This window comes from Tachypleus tridentatus, chromosome 5 (assembly GCF_004210375.1).
Source record: "Tachypleus tridentatus isolate NWPU-2018 chromosome 5, ASM421037v1, whole genome shotgun sequence".
Taxonomy (NCBI): Eukaryota; Metazoa; Arthropoda; class Merostomata; order Xiphosura; family Limulidae; genus Tachypleus; species Tachypleus tridentatus.
This window is the reverse complement of record NC_134829.1, coordinates 11,830,631-11,843,392: the sequence shown is the minus strand read 5'-3', so window position 1 is coordinate 11,843,392 and position 12,762 is coordinate 11,830,631.

Here is a 12,762-nt window from a genome sequence, read left to right as displayed (position 1 = left end):
TGTGTCACTGAAGGTATTTTCGGAAAATTAAAATGTTTAAAATATTTTTAATTGTTCTTAAATGGAACAACAGGTTCGGAATACACTCACTGACATAGTCATCCAGAATATTTTGTGACAATTCGCCACACCCTGTTCGTCGCATCCGTGTACGTCACACCCAATTCGTCTCACTCCATATTCGTCACATTTTACTGGAATCGAATTGTCACGTGTGTATTATTTAAGTAGCACAAAATAATTAATATTTGAAGAGATCTTCTGTGTTATTTAGATAACACAAAATACATAGTATTTGAAGAGGGCTTGTATTATTTAGCTAGCAAATACATAATGTTTACAGAGAACTTGTGCTATTTAGATAACACTAAATACATAATATTTCCAGATATATTGCGTTTTATTTAGTTAGTATCAAATACACGTTATTTGCACAGAATTTGTGTGTTAAGTATCACCCAAAAGATAATATTTGCAGAGAACTTACGTGTGATTTAGATAGTATCAAATGTATAGAATTTGTAGGGAACATGTGTGTAATTTAAGTAACACCAATACAAAACATTTACAGACAACTTGTTTTTTATTTAATAGCACCAATTACAGAGTATTTGCAGAAGACTTGTTGTTTTATTTAGGTAGCGTCCACTAAACGGTTCCTTTGTAACAGATGTAGGTTATTTATATAGTACCACTTAATCAAAGCTTGTACAAGATATGCGCTATTTGGCAGCATGAAATAATTTTTAATTCCACAGGAATTTTGTGATACTTCGATAATACCAATTAGTCAACTCTATCACGCGTGGTGTGTTACACTGGTAGCACATAAGTTGTGTGATACTAAGGTATAACAGTTTCTGGCTTAGTTCTAGGACAGAAACTTTAAGCAACTGTTTAATTTTATTTTTGTAATCTATAAGTTTAATTAAAATAAAGTTGTAAATTTGAATTTAAATTATGCCATTAAATTTTATGATGCAGAAAGCCAAAACTGTAAACCGCTATTTTTTTTAATAAAATTATATTTTTAAACACGTCATTTCATTGGTCAATATGGTTTTCTCAGCAAGAACACTATACAACAGCATTTCAACCACAAACATGCACATCATACATAAATATAAATATATAATGAAATTAATAGATTAAATACTATTAATTACATTAAATATTAGTAAGGAAATAAACGAAGTAATATAAAACAATAGTGAACTTAATATAAAATAATCATTAAAAACATTTTAGTAAAGATACCATTGTCAGTATTAGTTGTTACCTGAGAGTCATGGCAAATAACGTCTGTGGTAATAGCTCCCAGATGTGTTGGGAATATCCGATCTATTAGACAAGTCTAAGCACTGATGTTCAACAAGCCAGCGAGTATGGAAAAGTAATTAAGAGTATGTACACAGTTGAGTTCTTATACTCACAACATCAGAACTCCTACTGTCTTCCACTGTCTGCAACCTGTTGTGAGCAGGCAATTACCGTTAAGTGTTCTTATAGTTCATAAAGTAGAAATGAAACCACCCTCAAGTTTTTACTATATGAAACTCAGCTTCCCACTAGTACAGCGGTAAGTCTTCGGATTTACAACGCTAAAATGAGGGGTTTGATTCCCCTCGGTGAGCTCAGCAGATAGCCCGATGTGGCTTTGCTATAAAAAAACATACACACACACACACATATATGAAACTCACAACCTACTCCCTTATTATATTAAGTGTATTATAACGTGGGTGACAACCTCTCGTTGTATTATAACGTGGGTGACAACCTCTCGTGGATATCAAGTACATCAAGACACAAGTATATGTGTCTTGACACATATTTTGTTTTTCTCGTTTAGTGTTGGCAATTAAACTCGCACCAGTGAATGTTGAACCCGAATTTTAGAACTATGTAAGGATTGACATACTTTGAATTAATGTTTTACAAATATTTGAAATGTTTTGTTTGTTTGTTGTTAAGCGTAAAGCTACTGCATAATTGGCTATTTGTGCTGTACCTACCCCAATTATCAAAGCCCAGCTTTTAGCGTTATAAGCCCTCAAACTTTCCATTTAGCCACTGGCAGGCAATAGAAGCATAGTTTTTTATTTTGTTTTTCAATATCATAGTAGTTTTCAGTTTGTCAATAATTTTAAACGTCGTTAGTACTAAACAAACTCGATAATATCTACATACAAAAATATAAAAATCTGTGTGTCTGTCTGTTTGTTCGTTCTCTAGCTACTCTACGTAGTGACATCTATGAATATAGTTAGCGTTAACTTACGTCAAAGATAATCATAGCTCAGTAACAACAAAAGTGGGTCGCTGAGCCAATCTAACCAAATTTTCTGGGATGACAGTTTGCAATAAACACCACATTACTGAGGGTTCACAATACACTCCATCTCCCACTTTTGTTGTTACTGAGCTATGATTATCTTTGACGTAAGTTAACGCTAACTATATTCATAGATGTCACTACGTCCTTACATAAAAGACAAACACATTTTCTGGAACACATCATACACAGAGTATTGGGGAGAGCAGAAATATGTATTAGATATTTCAGAAATTGTACCAACACTCTCAACGGAAAAAATGCAATGAAGAAAATGGTCGCATTATTTCAATAATACATAAACTTTGATGAAATTTCTACTCCAACAGCCGCAATAAGGCTGATATGAAGAGTCATTTCTTGAGTTTTCTCTACTTCCTTCATTGACCTGTAAGACACCCCTGCGGCCAATGACCGCTAATGATTGTAATTCCGTATTTTGGTGTTATTTACCAAACGTTCCACCTTCACATTTCAAAGTTCATAATTCGGACAAAGTACGAGTATCTCAGTTGCCAATTGACAAATCTCCCACTTGCATGTGGACGAAAATCTGCCGTATCTTGTATTGAAGAAAGGTGTGCTTTGAATTAATAATCTGAACCTACTAACTTTGTCTCTTGGGGTGGGGTACTGATGTGCTATGCAACTAAGATAGTCGACCCGGGCAAACACTGGCTGGGGTTTTAGCTAGCATGTCTGTAATTTTTATCATGGAAGGAATAAGTGCAACATTACCTAAGAAATGAAACCTAACATCACGTGCACTTTTGTGTATGAATCAAACAACTAAGTCGCATTAAAGCTAGCGGGAGGCTATATAAAAGCTGTTACTCGTTAAAAGGCTGAGAACTTAGTCCTACCTACTACAATTATATTACGTTATCTGGTATCTTCCTTATCCAAATCGGTTGCATAATCCCCCAACTGGAAGACTATTGGATCAGATATGTTACCAGAAATACTGAGCATTTGAACTTAGGGTTGAACTAACATAAAGAACTTAAATTAAGAAAAAGTTTTAAAATAAAGCTACACAAACAGATACAGTTACGACAGAAAGTGTTCGTACTCTTGCGTCGTGAGTAGTTTTTCCTTATAACTTAAAAAGTATCGCGATTAGGATAATAAAAGTATGTTATATTATAGAAATTATACTAACACATATCTACATAAATTTTTATATAAATTAAACGACAAATAAACTGTTTATAAACAAATAACCAAACATAGGAGGGGCAGAAAGTGTTCGTGCGTCTACTTTAATGGTCAGTTATATGGCCTTTCAGGTGAATTACTTGGCGCAATCTCTCCTCATAGCCCTCCATGATCGTTTGACAGTACTTGACTGGTATTTTCTTCCATTTTTATTTACAAAAGGCCTTCAACTCTTGCAAGTTTTTCGGATGACGCTGATGAACCCTGGTCTTCAACTCATGCCAAACGATTTCAATTGGGTTGAGATCGGGTGACTGCGATGGCCACTCCAGAACACTTATATGGTTCCCCTGCAACCAGGATTGCACATATTTCGATGTGTGCTTAGGGGTCATTGTCGTGCTGGAAGATCCAACGACGCCCAAGAAGAGCTGAAGAAACCCCATAGAATGATCGATCCACCTCCATGTTTACTGTAGGGACAGTGTTCTTTGGAAGATTTCGTTCCCCCTTCTTAAAAGCTCGATTTTAGTCTTGTCTGACCAAAGAATACTCTTCCAATAGGTAAAGGGTTTATCTACATGCTTTCTTGCATACCTCAATCGTGCTTCTAAATGATCAGGCTTTAAATACGGAGCTCTAAGAGAACGGTATGCTTTGAACCCAGAAGAGCGTAACATGTTCGTAACTGTAGAGGTGCTTACTTCAACCCCAGTTTCCCTTACTACAGTGTAGTTTCTGTATATCATTACGTGTTAAACGAGGGTTCCTACTAACTTCCCTGAGAACCTTCCTCTTGGTTCTCTCTGGAATTTTGGTGGGGCGTCCGGAACAAAGGAGGTTAGCAGTTGATCCTGTAAGCTTAAACTTGGCAATTATGCTTTGAACATTAGATTTCGGCACATTAAGTTGTGTAGCAATACCGGAAAGAGACACACGAGACTTGTATTTTATAGTAATTCGGTTTTTTAAATCACTGAACAGTTGTTTCCTGTTCGCCATGATGACCAAGCAGATAATGACGGAGACGGCGCTAAATTGCCGAAAGTAAATTTTTTTGCTGGCTACATTCCAATAATTATGAACCCAGTGTCTATTTCTGGAATGGTATAATGTAGTTTATTCGCCAAACTAAACAAAATTTTTACGGGAATATCACACAATTATTTCACACGTTTTGAAATGTACGAACACTTTCTGCTCCTCCTATTTTTTGTTATTTGTTTATAACCATTTTATTTGTCGTTTAATTTACATAAAAATTTATGTAAATATGTGTTAGTATAATATTTATAATAAACCATACGTCTATTAGTCTAATCGTGATACTTTTTAAGTTACGAGCAAAAAACTACTCGGGACGCAGGGGTACGAACACTTTCTGTCGTAATTATGCAACTGTGAACTTTGTATTTCTTCAAGTTACGCAATTGCTTCAGACGCAATATATAAAGTCTCTTGATTATTTTGAAATCACAGAATATAATGTTTCAGGTTCTGATATAAAAAAAATCACTAAAAACATAAACTGTATTTAGGGACCAGAGTCCATGATCACGACATTGAAACTGTATTAAAAACAAACAAAACACGTAGACCAAACTTATTTTGGCTTGAGGAATGAGCGCTGTATTTTATATAGTGGTTTAGCCTGGCATGAAGCATCCAGTAAGCTTCTTTTAGAGACGTAATGTCAAAGTTACAATATGATAATTAAGCTTCTTTTAAATAGTTAGAGTTTCATTTACAAAATAGTAACTAAACTTGTTTTAGACAGTTAAAGTTGCACTTACAATATGATAATCATGTAAAAGAAAAGACGAATAATCATGAAATTGCAAAGTTTCTTCATATAAGAAACTGATAATTAGTTTCAAGTTGATTAAAGTTCATTATACCAAATGCTGGAAGTATTTAAATGTTACCAAAAACTTTCAATTGGAAAATTCTTTTAGTCACCTACTTAAGTATTTTTTTTTACTTTACTATTTCAGTTTTTCAGGTAGCATACTAACAAAATTTGTTTGTTTGTTTGTTTGTTATTAATCGCAAAGCTGCACAATGGACTATCTGTCTCTGTCTGCCGCGGGTATCGAAACATACGTTTTTGCTTTATAAGTCTTCATACTTGCTGTTCAAAGTGCCCTGCTGGTACAGCAGTAATTCTATGGATGTACAACGATAAAATCAGGAGTTCGATTACCTTCGGTGGACTCAGTAGATAGCTCGATGTAGCTTTTCTATAAAAAAAAAACACCTCCACCTTTCTGGGGGAGTGGGGACTTAAATAAGATATTTAAATTTTTGTGCAGTCATTTAATTTATTATTGCCCTTCAGTACAATTTAAATTAACTGAAATTTACTGATGTTGTTTTTCATACAGCTGTTCTGTTTATTAACAGTTAAGCACAAAGGGCTATCTATATTCTTCTCACCACGGTATAAAAACCCAGATTTTAGTGTTGTAAGTCCGTAGATATACCACTATTCCACTAAAGAGCCAGCTATTGTGTTACAAAAAAATAATATAAATATGAACTAAAAACTGCATGGCTTTATATGTATATATATAGCTTTTCTGTAATGTTGCATAATCAACATTATATAAATCTCAAAACCTATTAACGTTTTCTTTTAGACAGTGAAGTTATATGTATATATATTTACATATACGCATGTATATATAAATATATAGTTAGTTAATTATCTCTAACTTCATTAGTAGAGGAACATATTTTAATCATGAGAGGCGCCTTATTTGCGTCGTTAAATGTAACTATTGAATTCAAAACACAAACAGTTACTTTCAATGACAGTTATAAACAAATTTCCATTCCCTATTCAATAGAGCACTTCGCTACCTGGTTAAGCTGTTCTACTCTATTTTCCTCTGAGTTCCATTATTTTACTAGTGTAAGTTAAATAATATAATTGTGTTGTTTCCGGAAGACTTGAACTGAAAAGTTTCCACAAATTCAACAAAATGTGTTGCTTTAACATAAATCTTTGTTTTTGGACTAGGAGAAAATGATACACATTTTGGCATGGTAGAAGTCATTTTCAGCTAAGTCACTTTCATTTTTTTTAACAGGTGGTTGGCCTATGGAATAAGTTGCCTTCGGATGTTATAGAGCCAGTAAATTTAGGTGGGAAAGGAAAAAGTTTGATAAATATATGAATGATAAGGGCTTGCTTTCAGATTTTTATATGCTTATTTTTAATTATTTTAATTTAGTTTGGAGGATGGAACAAGCGAGATTGGTCAATAGATCCCATGTTGTTCCAAAGCATTATGTTATATCGCTCGTTATATAATCGTTATATAAACAAAGCGATTGAAAATAATTATTATAGCGTCATCTAGTAAGCCTGCAAAAATGTTCTAGAGATAATTATATCATGATATATAAAGAATTAAAGGACACTTTAATATTCGTAACTTAGTCCTGTTTCGGGTCAACAGAATAAATATTTGCCTTGCAATTTAAATATTCGAAATAAACAGTTTTAAATTGTTATAAAAATATAAAATGCGTTACTTTTTATACCTATAATTAAAAATGTGGGTTTGGCTAAAGTTTAATTAAATTCCACTCACGTGATCTAATGACATCAAAATTATCTAACATTACACACGGTATTATACAATAACAAAGGACAAAGTACATGTACTTTGAACTCTCTAGAAAACATTTAATTTTTTATTATTTTTGCGGCATCTTTGATATAAAATGATTATGAAATCCGGTCAAGATAACATCAAACCATATCAATTTCAATTAAAGGATCTACAGAAAACATTAACAGATGTTAATGCACTCACTTTGGTGTAGATAACAAATTAAAAGTATAAGGCCCAAGGTTTGTTTGACCGAAAGAAGTGGAAGAAATGTGCACTTGGTTCCAGGACTCGCCATAGAGGCCTGGAAGTCTTGAGTTGATGTATAAATTTTGTTTTCTTGAGTTTTGTGATAGTTTTTTCTCTAATTTCGAGAATCTTTGTGCTACAGATGGCAAAATGGGGAGGGAAGTCTGCTTCATACGCCATTGTAGCTCGAAATCAAAATAATTTGGTAGTACATTCTAAGAGATAACATGTTCTGTACATACGAATTCTGTAAATCTGTTGAACTCTTATACAAATAGTTGATAAATATTTCTAAATTTTCCACAAATAAACGAGTTAAAATTATTTTTCATCATTTATCATAAATCATAGATACGTGAAACGTCAAATGTGAGAAGTGATATGCTTGTTTGTTTGTTTTTGAATTTCGCACATAGCTACTCGAGGGCTATCTGTGCTAGCCGTCCTTAATTTAGCAGTGTAAGACTAGAGGGAAGGCAGCTAGTCATCACCACCCACCGCCAACTCTTGGGCTACTCTTTTACCAACGAATAGTGGGATTGACCGTAACATTATAACGTCCCCACGGCTGAAAGGGCGAGCATGTTTGGCGCGACGGGGATGCGAACCCGCGACCCTCAGATTACGAGTCGCACGCCTTAATACGCTTGACCATACCGGGCCAAGTGATATGCATAAAGAAACGCTTGGATGGATTCATCCCCTGGATTCCTATTCTTGTGTCCCAAAAGTGCCCTTTTTCTGTCATAAAAAATCAACAAATCCTAAAATCCTAAAACAAGACAAAATTTAATGGTCATGTTAGGTTTTTTCTTCAACCCCAAAAATGAAATTTCTAAATTCAGCAAACTTCACCAGTTAACAGACTTCCCCAGGAAGAGAGAAGAGACGTGTTGCACCAACTATGATAGATAATACATCACGTCATAAAGAAAATGCTCCAAAGTTATACAAGTAATTACCCTCAAGAGGAATAAGATTATTCCCTTCAGAATAGAAACAGAAACACAATCCGACAGGATCTACAAGACCCAGAGGTACCTGAGCAGCAACAATCAGACACGCCAACCAAATCACCTACAACACCAGCAGAGACAGCAGCATCTCATACAGCTGCAACCAACAAGATTCCACGCAGATTCTACGCCGATGTAGCCAGTATTCACCGACCTTCAACTCAGTTAACGACAATAGCCGTATACTAATCCAGAAGATCTTAGCCTGAAAACAATGTATGGAGAAATCAGCAGCAGCGAGTTCAAGACATCGTCCAGCCAGCACCGTATTACTATGGATTCCACAACACTGACTCATTCAGGGACTACGTCTTCGCAAGGATCAACAAAGAGAAAGATTACGTATGCTGTTAAACCTTTTATTAGTTAATATTCAGGATTACTTACAACATAAGAAATATGAATTGTATGATTTATGTAAAAAGGAAAATATTAATATACTGGCAATAAGTGGATGGTTTGGTGTGTTTTGAATTTTGCACAAAGCTACACGAGGACTAACTGCGCTAGCCGTCCCTCATTTAGCAGACTAGAGGAAAGATAGCTAGTCATCACCACTTACCGCCAACTCTTGGGCTACTCTTTTGCTAAGAAATAGCGGAATTGACCGTCACATTATAACGCCGACACGGCTGAAAGAAAAAGGGTGATCATGTTTGGTGTGATGGAAATTCGAACCCGTAACCCTCAGATACGAGTCGAATGCCTTAATCACCTGACCACGTCAGGCCAACAAGAAGTGAAACTATGCTTAATGATAATAGCACTTTTTTATATGCCTGGATAACATATAATATCTCAGAGTAAAGGACCTAGTAGTAGATATATTGTTATGCTACATATACGTAATGTAAATGTAATCTTTCCATTTGTAAATAAACTTTAACAATCAATATACATTATGTGAACTAAATGCTCCTAATAGTCAAAGATAACTATCTAAATGATAAATATATATATATAAATATACCTCCACCGATGACTTCTAACATTAATATATTACAAGCAGTTATCAGTCAAAACCCACGAACCATTGTGGTGAGGTATACTCGAAATATAAAAACTTTAACTGCAGAATAACCAACCGTAATGTTAATAAACGGATTTATAATTCAACACAACATGTAATGACAACACATCAATGCACACTCACCACAGTGGAAGCCAGGACATATTAGACTTAATAATAGTAACGACAGCTTTAACCCCATCTTTAACTTCTAAGTACACGAACACAAAAGCAAACAACACAGCCCAATAGCAATAGCTCTATAGAACAGCCACATGCCAAATAATTCTTCAGGACCAAATGCATTTAATTTCATCGCAACGAACTGAGAACCTTCAGAAACATTGTAGATTCTCAACTAGCACCAGAACTTATAACAATTAATAACAACAGTAAAAATCTTATTAATGGAAGTCGCAGACTAAGAGGAATGTTCACAAACATCAACCAAATCCCAAACTTAATGAAATAGCAAGGAAAATGTAACTGGACAAATTACTGTTCATCAATGGATAATTCTGAGCAAGACCCAGCCCTCGTCTGGAAAACATTTAAAGCAATATGCAATGTTTGTTTGTTTTTGAATTTCACGCAAAGCTACACGAGGGCTATCTATGCTAGCCGTCCCTAATTTAGCAGTGTAAAACTAGAGGGAAGGCAGCTAGTCATCACCACCCACCGCCAACTCTTGGGCTACTCTTTTACCAACGAATAGTGGGATTGACCGTCACATTATAACGCCCTCACGGCTGAAAGGGCGACCATGTTTGGTGCAACGGGAATTCGAACCTGCGACCCTCAAATTACGATTCGAACGCCTTAACCCACCTGGCTACTATATGCAATGAGAAATCCAATGCGAGCTTTCCTAACCCATAATATAACAAAAGTAAGTAATGTCCAACCAGGATAAGCCAAATTTCTTATCAGTGACTGTTACCAACAAGTATTTCAAACGCCAGGTTCCTCGCATTTTGACAATCAACGCTTTTACAAAGTCGAGAAATCCATTAATAATAATCCAGAACTATTTAATCCATATTTCCCTTGTACCACGGAAAATAACACCTCCAAATATTCATCCAACCTATAAAAAAAACAAAAAATAATGAAAAAAACTATAGCACGAACTGAAGTTAAAAGACTAATTAATATTTTAAAAAAATACCGAGCCCAGGAAGACGGAATCAGGAAAGTTATAGTGAAAAATACATCAGAAATATTAATTCTACACCTAAAAGCTATGTTCGATTTTCCATTAATTCTGGATAATATCATCATCCCTCTCAGTAGAAATCAGCCATTCTAAAAATTTTGCCGAAAATCAACCCAGTCACTAGAGATCCTATAAGTTATAAACCAATAAACTTACTCAGTAGTATTGGCAAACTTTTAGAGAAAATAATAACATCTCATCTATTACAGTATTTAGAGAAAAATAATCTTTTGCCAGAAATAGAGAATGCTTCACACAAACGGTAGACCATTTAGTTAGGTTAACAGAGACAATGATTCATGGAATCAGCATAAACCACCCAATTGTAGGATTATTTATAGATGTTAAACAGGCATTAGACTTAGTATGACACCAATTTCCCACATGACTGATGGCATTAAGAAATTAGGCCTTTCTCAATAATATAGCAAATTGATGTTACAGATGGCGAACTATGCATGCTTAATGTAACCAAATCTCAAGAAATACTATTCTACAAAAACAAATCTCTCGAGAAACAGTCAATCCCCAAACTGAAAATAAAAATGTGCAACACGTTAACAAAATTCTCCAGAACAGCTAAGTTTCTGACCATTATATATAATAGTAAACTAACATGGTCAAATTAGTTTAAAATTATATTAACTATAGTTCACAGAAAAATCCTTTACTTAAGGAAAATAGGTAGAATAATAAAAAAATGCCGAGCGAAAACAATAATAGTCATAAATGAAGCATTCGTATGTCCTATAATAGAATACTGTAACATGATTAAGATCAACATGTCACACATCCATTACAATCTTCCTCAAAGTGCACAAAACCAAGCATTTATACTAGGTTTCTGGTTCCTGCATTACACCTTACCGGAATATATTAATAAAATAAACAAAACAACGAATACTAGAGAACGCGAATAAATACCTCTAAACATCAATAAATTACACTAAATTAACAAAGAAATTTCCGTCATTAACATAGCAACGATAAGTCTGATCTTTATACACCATCCACACTCGGTATGATAATATTTAACCATATATGTCTTAATCTTTCTCACATCTTCGAACACTGGCAGAGTATAATATTTGGCACCCTGCCGTTGAAAGTGGGTTTTCCTTGGAGTACTCCCATATCTCCCTCACCCACATAAAAGTTCGTACAGGGCATCGGATCTAAAGAGCCCCACTGCACTGAAAGTAGCTGTTTACTTATTAAAGAATAGCTGTTTACTTTTTGAAGAATAGTTGTTTACTTATTGAAGAATAGTTGTTTACTTATTGAAGAATAGCTGTTTACTTATTGAAGAGTAGTTGTTTCCTTATTGAAGAACAGCTATTTACTTATTGATAAATAGCTGTTTACTTATTGAAGAATAGCTGTTTACTTATTGAAGAATAGCTGTTTACTTATTGAAATCCATCAGGTAATTTGTTTAAAGAATATGCATAAAATGAACTCGAGAAACATAAACTTTATATTTTATAAACATTACCTAAAGTGAGAAACAAGTGTGATTATGCTTAATCGGAATTTATGTGTTTGGTCTACATTCTCAATTGCAGAGCTACATCATTTCCACAGTCATCATATTATGCTACTTTCTCACATTTTCTTTTCTAGCGATGAAGATTGTTTGCAGCTTGTGACTAAAACATAATTACCTGCTCATTCTGACGTCTGGAGACAACAAGTCGCGTGAAAATTATTTAATATTCATCGAATTACCAATTTTAAGAACATCAGTACATTTCCTGTTAAAGTTCCTACTACTTGGTGGCAAAGTGGTGTGAATAGAAGCATGAGTTACTGACCGTCCCTGGTTATCTCTCACACTCATTCAGAGTCTAAGAGATACTTAACTGAAATATCCACCAGAGACGGCTTTACTTGTCCCTGCTACCAGTAGGGCTATACGGGTTCAATCAAAAGAAAATGACTAACAAGTGTGAAAGAACACGCTAACCTAAAGTTCCTAGTCAAATCTAATATACATGTGCTTGTACCTGTAGGTGAGTATTATGTTCCGGTTCTTTCTAATTTGTTTGAGATGATGGTCATGGCCAGTGATGAACAATGTCTCGGAATAAAAGAGTTTTCTTAAGCTGTACTTAGTTCTACAAGTACATTACATTTGAGAGAATTTTTGCTCATGTACT